This window comes from Trichoplusia ni, chromosome 12 (genome assembly GCF_003590095.1).
Source record: "Trichoplusia ni isolate ovarian cell line Hi5 chromosome 12, tn1, whole genome shotgun sequence".
Taxonomy (NCBI): Eukaryota; Metazoa; Arthropoda; class Insecta; order Lepidoptera; family Noctuidae; genus Trichoplusia; species Trichoplusia ni.
Window position 1 is genome coordinate 7,045,818 of NC_039489.1, and position 10,966 is coordinate 7,056,783.

The 10,966-nt window shown below is 34.2% G+C and overlaps 4 non-coding genes across 4 annotated transcripts; 1 reads left to right on the plus strand and 3 right to left on the minus strand.

The window, feature by feature from the left end:
• Positions 1-1,817: 1,817 nt before the first annotated feature.
• On the minus strand, positions 1,818-1,890 carry Trnak-cuu. The gene has a single exon. It is a non-coding gene; the product is annotated as a tRNA-Lys (tRNA).
• A 383-nt stretch (positions 1,891-2,273) lies between these two features.
• Positions 2,274-2,346, minus strand: Trnak-cuu. Its single transcript has one exon. It is a non-coding gene; the product is annotated as a tRNA-Lys (tRNA).
• A 2,324-nt stretch (positions 2,347-4,670) lies between these two features.
• Positions 4,671-4,743, plus strand: Trnak-cuu. The gene has a single exon. It is a non-coding gene; the product is annotated as a tRNA-Lys (tRNA).
• Positions 4,744-5,015: 272 nt separating this feature from the next.
• On the minus strand, positions 5,016-5,088 carry Trnak-cuu. Its single transcript has one exon. It is a non-coding gene; the product is annotated as a tRNA-Lys (tRNA).
• Positions 5,089-10,966: the final 5,878 nt, after the last annotated feature.

Genomic DNA, 10,966 nt, shown 5'->3' on the forward strand with positions numbered 1-10,966 from the left:
GCGTTGGGAAAAGACCACCGCACCATGGGTGCCAGCGGATGGACGGCGCCGCCGTGTTTGTACTAGAAGGCGGTGGTTGATTTCAGTACATACTGCGTTGGTTAGTGCCAGGTAGCTCGAATGGGGAATCGTGGAAGGATTTGGGGGAGGCCTTATCATATCAACAAGGGACAATGTCGGCGAATCTGGGTCCAATGTGATATGAAAGAAATGGCTTGGTTATCTAAAGACTAGATAAAAAATACTTACCTGTAAAGTGTTAAGACAAAGACAGGAATAGACTCATATAAACCAGTTTAATTTGATCCTTAATCTCTCGTATTAAATCCGAAACGGCAGGTTTAAACATATGTTTTATGATATGTAACTCAGTGGAAATGCTCGACAGTAAAGTCACATGACAGTTATAGCAGAAGATACACTGATGTGAAATAATTCTTGTGTAAAGTTCTGCCGAGACCAGCAAACATGTTTGCTTCATTGTTTTTTGATTCGGGTACTCTAAATCTCATGTTAGACCTGTCAGCCTCATCGTACTCTAAATACACAATATAACTCTTATCTTAACACTGTTTAGCGAGTCGAAACTTAGGTAATAATAAGTTTGAAACTCGTTGAATGTCTTTTAAACCATCCGCGGCACCTCTATAATACAATAAATGGTTGCGATTGGTAGTATTTGTCTCACCGCACTTCTGCTTACAGATTTCTGATTTCTATATACATCTTATTTTTTCACATAGCGTTCCGTTACTATTGTTTGTGAACATATTTGATATATTTCTTGATATTTGACCATATATTTAAAAGATTTAAACAAATACTAGACGGACCTCATCATAGTTGCATTACAGGGAGTGTCACGTACTAACATTTGGTTCAAATGCACCATTATAGCAGTCTTGACTGCATACAAACCTTTTGAAGAAACATACAACGAACATTTTTTTTTTGCAAATCGTTGCCCTGAATAATGTTTTATAAGCAAAGGTTTCACGTCTTCATTGTGATTTTAAATTAGTTAAACAATCGGTCAAGTGCACCTTGCGACAATAAGAGTTCCGTACAAAAGGGACTAAGAAAATAGAATAAGTGACTCCTCAAATCTAAAATCCGTAATATCGTTGTCGTTATAAAGAGAATTTGTCTTTATAGAGGCAATAATATTTGCGAAAATTTAAACTGCTTGGCTATCATTTTTTATAAGATACAGCCTTTTGACAGAGGGACGCCTCATTTAATGGGTTCCATTTTTTCAATCTTTCCTTTAGGTACGGAACTCTATAAGATATCAATAATTTAGAATTAAACCGAGATTTTTCTAAATGCTCGACTTTTAATCAATATGAAAATTGTATGAAGTGGACCTTTTATTTTATCTTTTATATAAAGTAGTAGGCATGACAATTGTCAATAAAATCCTTTAAAATATCCAGTTACGGGCGGAATGGAAGAGTTAATTGAGCAATTCGACGTCGAACCGCTTTTAAAATTTTCTGTTATTTTAATATTATTTTGACTTTTTGTCAAACGTACGATATTGTTTTTGGTACCTTTTAAAACGGTTCAAATAGACTTAATTCGAATATTACATTGTGTTAAATGCTAGCACGTCTTTTTTAACGAGTTTTTGTTTTATTTTATTGTTACAATAGGTACTTTTGGTCCTTTGGTACATTTTATTTTATAGGAATACTGAAATATAAGAATTAAATTGAAGTACCTTATTATGCAATAAAAATAAATGAGACTGTATTTTTTGGGTCTGGAATAAGTACTAAAATAGAGATCTATTTTTCTGACATGCAAAAATTAAGCGCCCAACGTGGGGCTCGAACCCACGACCCTGAGATTAAGAGTCTCATGCTCTACCGACTGAGCTAGCCGGGCATGTCTTAGCATAGTGATAATAGCTGACCTAATAAATAAACAGCATTATTTTATTCATATTTACATCTTAGACAGAACATTTTTTGTATCAATGTTTACTTTAAACCAGTAATCAAAAATAGATCGAGAATTTTACCCAGTAACAATCGTCCCACAAAAAATAACATCACAGATTCAACCGGTGACCTTCTGGTCAGAATGCGTCCGTTCAACCACTGCGCTATTTTGCGCTTCGTTATCTTTTATGCAAACAGCTATAATTGTAAACAATTGATGGATAACGGATAATTTTATATAACATGTTAACACTTGGGTAATGAAGTTCAAGATTAAAAAGAAACACAGTTTATTTCATTTGTTTGTATTGTTGTCTAAAAAGTAAGCGCCCAACGTGGGGCTCGAACCCACGACCCTGAGATTAAGAGTCTCATGCTCTACCGACTGAGCTAGCCGGGCATGCCATGTAAAGTCGAAAATAACATTCAAATACATGATAAAAAAAATAGGAGAATAGTCAATAGTGTCCCATCAAAGAGTTCGATAGTTAGGAAAGATAAATCAAGTCTTATTGGAGTATTTAAACGTTTTTAATTAAAAGGTGGAATGTCAGTTACTTAGGCGTAATATAATTATTAACGTGGACGAATATGGGCTTATGATGATGAATAGATATATTAGTATATATCTAAATTAGTAGGGAAGACACCTTATTAATTTACCATTGAGGTTATTTCGAAGGGCATTAATTATAGCATACCTAATTTATTAGTCAATTTTTTATTCTTTGCCTCAAAAAAATATGACTGATGACTCTTTACCTACAGAATGCCTATTTTTTTGGCTAAGTCTAGTAATATCGTATTAATAAAACTTATCTAACGCTAAACCAACAAGGCCAATCAACGTATAAATCAATTGCAAGAAGAAACAAAAACTAAATTAGCCAATAATAAGGTTTTTGTCGGATCCGAAACTAAAATGAAATATTATCACTGATTGGGTGTAAGTAACACTGTATAAGAAAGAGACAGAGTTATATGAGTGAGTGAGACAGGAATACGGTTTCTGAAACTCGGGAGTATGACGCAGTTCAAACCCCAAAACTTTTAGGAAACATCGATGTTTATCCCTTTTTAGTATTGAGTTTATTACCTCGAGCCTACATGAGAGTTCTTTATTTGTATAGTATTGACGTAATTTTACTCTCAACTATTTGACACATTCCCACTTAATAGGTATGTTTTGTATATAGCATATGACAGTAAAAAAATTAAAAGCCTGAGTGAGAAAATCCTTGTGTTGCGGGGAGTTTCACAAACATTTAATAAAATTCATATGTACAAAGACATCTAGACTCAGAACAATCTTTCTTGATTCTGACTGGACGTTTAGAGTAGTGACGTATAACACTTGGCTATCCGTGCAGCTGGTGTGCTATGTGTTGATAAGTAATTTTTCATAATCGGTTTAGTAGTTCCTGAGATTATCACACTACAACACCACAAACTTTAAATTAGTTTAGATTGCGTCATAAATATCTGGTCCTTTGAGCCGGACGCACAGTTATTTCTATTGAAGTCCTCTTATACAAAAGCTGGAACGAGTACTGCTTCCAAACAATTGTTAAATGACCACACAAATTTGTTCAAAATTAAAAAGGAGAGGGCACACTCTTTCGAAAATTTGAAAAGTCAGAAATATAAATTGCATTTGTTTTTTCGTTTCTCATGAATGGAAAAGAGACGCAGCTTTAGGTCATACGGTTTGCTGTCACGCTTCCACAACTGCAATTATATTACTCTAAAACATTAATATGTGCCATTAATGGCCACTTCATATTAAATTTATTATTGTAAATATTTAGACTGCACGGATAACCGAGTGGTTGAGGTCCACATGCCAAACTCACTATACGCGACGAGTCGTTCGTTCGATCCCCTATAGGACAAGCGTCTATGTGTTCCATAAATGCGATTTACTTCCTATACTCGGGAGTCATATTTTATAAAAAAAACTGGTTTTAGATATGTACGTAATTAAATCAATACAACAGCAACAATAATTACATTTTAAATAGTATTTTCGTACCAAAGGACGCTTTGCTAAAATATTACGCGAGCCGAAGTCACCTGGCTCTGTGGCGGGCAAAATTAATGAGAGGAAAATTACGCGGTTGTGATGCAAAATGCTACCAGCTTTAATTTGTGCAAGGAAAAATGTGTGGTTAGGTTACATGTGGGTTTTTAAACCTGTATTTTTACATTTATAAAGATTTTTATTTTCTTGGTTGAAAACGTGATCATGAGAGAATTTCAGAAGTTACCGTCTTGGGTAGTTCTCTTTAACAAGGGCACAAAATGATTTTTGTTTGTCTGTGTGTCTATCGGTGTTGGCGTCATATCTCCCGAACGGATAGACGGATTTCAATGTTTATTGTTTTTGTATTAAAGTTGACTTATACGTGTAGTACGGTAGGTTTTGTCAGGGTTTTTTTTAATGTTATTTGATCATTTGAACTATGTTAATAATTACGCTACAAGTAATTGGAACGGAGAAGATGTGATGTCTGATTTTATTATTCTCTAGAAATAACTTAGGAACTGTACACAATAATATATGATCACAATTAGAGTTTCAATACGATTACCAGTTTTTTAACGCATACAAGTGGAGTGAGCAAACTGTAATATAAAATACAATTAAATGCAGCGACCAAAATAGTAATAACATTTTATTATTTTTTAATTGTAGGGGTTGATTATTACGACAGGAGCATACATGCCCGGCTAGCTCAGTCGGTAGAGCATGAGACTCTTAATCTCAGGGTCGTGGGTTCGAGCCCCACGTTGGGCGCTTATTTTTGGTCAAGTACTTAAACATATTAATTTAGAAAAAATGAACAGATTTATTATATTTGTTAAAGTTGTCCCACAGTGTGAAGATTACTTAACATTTATTTTTGTTATTTGTTTCAAATGACTTTAATAAACACCAGTATATTCTGATTATCACTTTCGGGATCAAAACTAATACCTGCCTACAAAAAACCTTAACTTTTAAGAAGAATGTTGTCTCACTCATACAAAATTATATTAAATAAACTTTGAAGAGTAACAAAAAGTAAGCGCCCAACGTGGGGCTCGAACCCACGACCCTGAGATTAAGAGTCTCATGCTCTACCGACTGAGCTAGCCGGGCATGTTTTAACAATGTCGTAATAAACTACCTGTTCGCACAATCGCTTTATAATAGGGTAGAATAAAAATAGCACAAAATCTTGCTTCCGGACGCAAACAGTACGTAGCTTTGGTTAAAAATAGAAATACTCGGTCATTCTCTGTCTACCATTCTAACTTTGTTTTTGTTATTATTACGAATAGATTTCGATTTGTCCTAAGGTACGAAAATACCGGTCCTTTATAGTCCTTTGCCCCATTATAACTGGGGCAAAGCATCACCATGCTGGGTTTGTTGAATCTAAAATTTAGTATCTTTTGATAACATTGGTGTATGTACAGATTGCTTTTCTTTGCGTCTGTGTGTTTCTGTCATTATTTTGACTTTAAAAGAAAAAAATCTGTGTGAAAATTTCGAATGGTTTATGCAATATTTAGAACAAAATTATGGTAAAAAAGCCCATTGCGGCATAACTAAACAAACTATAATGAGACCTGGTAGTGCGTGTAAGATAAATACGTGTATATAAGTTAGTAACAAACATCAAACATTGATCAAAAAACTCAACCCTTATAAAATATACAAACGTATAAAAACAAAGTGTGTGAAAGTTTCTCGCAAAAACTAAACAAAAACCGACATACTATGTTAGGAGGCAAATTGGTGTCCTCCACTTGTGACCTAGATGGCCACTGCGGTGGATAAATCAAGGCTTAATTCAATATTTACTTCAAAAAAAAATAACAATTCAGGTGTATTTTTATTCAAGGTTAAGATAGACAGATACCTACTTAAAGGAGGATAAATATAATAGTATCCTCTTGGTTTAGATAGATATTAAAAAAATATGAATAATTAAGTGTCTTTTATAGAAACAAATATTAAATATTAGATTTGTTAATCTTTATATTTGATGGTTTTTAACTGGTCAATAGAAAACTTATGTTTTTATTGGCTAATATTAGCCACGACGTAAATAGACTACAAAAAAAGCAATTATAAATTCTCAACGAAACTACTTACAATACCATAACAAACAACTGACTCTTTTGAACAGGGTATTATTTTATCAATCTTTACGAATATTACGGCAACTACCACATCGGCTCCAAGTAGAACACACCTTTGTTTTCACAGATACGTTCAAAAATTATTCCACTTGTGACCTTGCGTATACATTCTTTAATATACGATTATTTTTATAATAATGTTACTATTGTTTCTAAGTGAGTTTTCTTAGTCTTTCACATTGGTAGTAACATTTTACTATTATATCTTCCCTTTGTGTGTGAATAGTAATTTTTGTGGTAATTTCACGTTGAGACGGTAGTTATGACTGGTATTTTGGGCTAATAAACAATTTATGAATTTATTATGAATACGGATGAGTATTATTGTTGCTTTTTTCCGTGTTTTAACTTAGGATCAATTTTTACATTGGCCTTGAATACTTACTTACTTTTTCTCGTTCTAGATATAGATAAAACTTCTGGATTCATGAATATATGTAACTCATCTGACCGATTCAATAAATTATAGGCATTTTGGTATTCTGTGTCCTTTGTCAGTCGACATTTAAAAATAAGTTTGGTTATTTATCAAGTGTCTCCCCCCTTATGGGTAAAGCAATGATGATTGCGAAAGGAACAAATTGGTCAAAAATTAATTTGCATAAGGAAGTCAGTTTTTTCTAAGTTTACATTCAGTAGGTTAATAATTTAACAACTGTACAATCTTAACATGCAAATAAACATTTTGAATTTGAGTACCAAATATTTGGGCCTGTTATCCGCGCACAAAAGGACCAAAAAGACATGACCTTTTGCAGCATATTACAAGCACTTGAAGAATTATCAGCGCACGTCGTCTTTACGTATATCTATACAGTTGTAACAAGATTATACAAGGTTTTGTCGGAAATGAATGCAAGTTTCCCGAAGTTTTTCTGAGCATTGGACAAAGTAAAGTGTAATTGAAAGCTTTGAGATAAGGTTCAAAATGACAATTCACTGCAGTTGTTTCTTTTATTGTTATTGTAATCATATTAGTTTGTGTTTTATTCCAAAATATTTTTACCATACCTTTTATCTTGGATACATGAGCTCTATTAGAAAAATACAAGTTAATATCGTCATAAAATGTTGTACATAAACACACCGTAATGCTAACATCACCCCTTATATTTAAACACAAAGACCAAAATTCGGTCACAAGGTCATTCAGCCAACACAATTCTACCTATAGAGGTCTCTTATCATTGGCATAGTAACTGACTTTGCCTCTGTAATGATAACTTAAAACCTAACTACCACTGAAGTGAGATGTAACTATACCCTGTACTGCGCTATCCCGCTTTAACGATAGCGACAGTTCTGATAGAGCTCGTGGTAGGGGGGCAGATACAATGATATCAATATGACTTATGTACGGTACGGAGATGACAAACGCAGATTGTTGAAATGTATTCGACTATAAGATTTATTGTTTAGGAAAATAAACCTTAGTACTTTCATATAAGAGTGTAATTTAAATGTTTTCAATAAAGTTGAAAGAATGTTCTTAAACATTATACTTTTTTAATAAATGTAAAAATAATTATTTAATTTAAAAAAAAATGGTTTTATTAAATATACAGATTAAAAATTAGAGTCAAATCAGGAGTAATTATAAGATATGCTTTATTTTCTTAACAGTAAGGATTATTTTTTAAATGGAATTAACTTGGTTGTTTCCATATTTTAGTATTAATTTTGTAGAAAAAGTTTTTAATTACCTATGTTATTTTTAGTCTTCGGTGTTCAATTTCTGTTATCGCGGCTGTTTAGGGTAAAGTCCTACTTTCAATTCCCGGCTCGGGCAAAGTGCCAGGTGAGTGAGCCAAATCGAAATTTTGCGTTTTTAAACTTCTTAACTGAAAGAAAAACGTTTAATTTCGTATTTCATTATACATTAATCTATACTTATCTATACTTATAATAAATCTGTAGAGAGGTCAATTCTGTACATAAAATATATTTAAAAAATAACTATCAAGGGGTGGTTAGGGATCGCTACTGATGCCAAAAATGCAATCAGTAAAATTTTTGTCTGTCTGCCTGTCTGTCTGTCTGTCTGTCTGTCTGTCTGTATATTCGTTATAGAAACTAAAACTACTCGACGGATTTTAACGAAATTTGGCACAATTATTCTTCATACTCTTGGGCAGGTTATAGTATACTTTTCATTACGCTACGACTAATAGGAGCAGAGCAGTGAAGGGAAATATTGGGAAAACGGGGTAAGTTACTCCATTTTTTAAGCTTCCGTCACGTGTGCAGGCTTATAGGTTAAAGCTACATAGAAATCATGTATGACGGAAATATTCTCCCTAAAATTATATAAAAAATATTCCTCGACAGCATATGTCTAACTTTTATGGTTGACTCACAATAACACGTGAAACTCCCGATAGCTTAGCAATTCGGAGATTTCTGATTGTATTTGTCTACTCTAACGTTTACAACACTATCACTCATCCCCAATTAAAAAAGTTAACATTATTACCTATTCAATAAAAAAGAATCATGTAAATCGGTGTAGAAACACCAAAGTTATACATGAAATAATAAGAAATCGCGCGTGAATACAGAGTCATGCTATAAGGATTATTTTTGTGTATCGGTTGCCGCGCTCGACGCGCGCCGTGGCGGGAGGTATAAAAAGGCGGGGGGGTCCGCGCTCGAGCGTCATACAGTATTTGGCTGTTGATGCGAATAGACGTTCAGACTGTTCGACCTTATTGACAATCAATAATTGTTATTTGCAAACCGTGCTTATCAGCACGACTTTTAGTCTTTGAATAGTTTATTTTTAGAATTGTTTTGTTGTTAGTTTATATAATAGGTATTAGATTAATAGTATTAGTAGTAGGTACACCTATTAGTTATTTTGGTAGTGTTTAATTGTATTAATAGTTTATTTTCGTAATTGGTAGTGTTTAATTGTATTAATAGTTTATTTTCGTAATTTGGTAGTGTTTAATTTTATTAATAGTTTATTTTCGTAATTTGGTAGTGTTTAATTAAATTAATAGTTTATTTTCGTAATTGGTAGTGTTTAATTAAATTAATAGTTTATTTTCGTAATTGGTAGTGTTTAATTATATTAATAGTTTATTTTCGTTATTATTATATTAGTTATTTTGGTAGTGTTTAATTGTATTAATAGTTTATTTTCGTAATTGGTAGTGTTTTATTATATTAATAGTTTATTTTCGTAATTATTACATAATAACTATATATAATTGTAAGTGTAAGGTAGCTTCAGTTACCGTCGATTAAAAATACACAATGCCACCTAAAAAACGACCATCTTTATCTCGAAATTCGAGAGATGCTAAAAGGATGAGAAATGCGCGTTCTCAAGAATCGGCAGAGGAAAGAGCACATCGGTTAAACTCTATGAGAGTTAGTGCCTCAACCTCTCGAGCCAATGAAAGCTCTCCAGAGAGAGAGATGCGATTAGCAGCTGACAGAGCGAGACGAGCTACATCACGGGCGTCTCAAAGCTCTTCTCAACGAGAGCTGAGGCTTACCATTGACCGAGAACAACATGTGTTATCCCGAGATGCTGAAACTGCGTCACAACGAGAATTGCGTCTCACTGCTGACCGCGAACGGCATACATTGTCTCGCGAGTCAGAAACCTACACTGAGAGGGAATTGCGTCTCACAGCTGACCGCGAACGTCATATATTGTCTCGCGAGTCAGAAACCTTCACTGACAGAGAATTGCGTCTCACAGCTGACCGCGAACGTCATATATTGTCTCGCGAGTCAGAAACCTACACTGAGAGGGAATTGCGTCTCACAGCTGACCGCGAACGTCATATATTGTCTCGCGAGTCAGAAACCTACACTGAGAGGGAATTGCGTCTCACAGCTGACCGCGAACGTCATATATTGTCTCGCGAGTCAGAAACCTACACTGAGAGGGAATTGCGTCTCACAGCTGACCGCGAACGTCATATATTGTCTCGCGAGTCAGAAACCTACACTGAGAGGGAATTGCGTCTCACAGCTGACCGCGAACGTCATATTTTATCTCGAGAATCTGAAACTTTAACTCAATATGAAGACCGTTTGACAAATGATAGGGTGCACCATAATGTTATTCGATCTCTCGAAGACGCACATGAGCATGAACAACGACTAGAGTCGGTACGCGAATATTATAATTCTTTGAGACAAGAACGATCAGTAAGTTTGTCTAATGAAAGATTAAGAATCGAAAATATTCGGTCTCTTGAAACGGACGAACAGCGAGAGGCCCGTCTTACTGCAGACAGATTTCGACATAGCCTTAATAACTTAGATGTACACATAGAAGATCAATCTAGAAATTCGGTGGCTTGGTCCGACAAATATAAAAGTGGGTTTGCTTATAACCTCACAATTGATTATGGATCATCTTCTGTAATAGGCGATATGAACGTGGTATGTCGTTTTTGTAATGCTTCAAAGTGGAGTAAGGAGTCAGCTGGTTTCTGTTGTTCTACAGGTAAAATAAATTTGCCTTCATTCGAAGACCCACCGGAACCTTTGAAATCACTACTTTTAGGGGAACATATACAATCTAAACAGTTTTTAGATAATATTCGCACTTATAATAGTGCATTTCAAATGACATCCTTTGGCGCTCAACAAATCTCAGAAGGTCATTTCATGCCTACTTTTAAGATACAAGGTCAGGTTTACCATTTGATAGGATCCCTTTTGCCTGAAAACCAACCTAAGTTTCTTCAAATATATTTTGTATCCGACTAAAACGAACAGTCGAATATAAGAAATCAATATTTCCCGAATTTAAATACTGAACTCATATCACAACTTCAGAACATGTTGCATCAGGTTAATTCGTA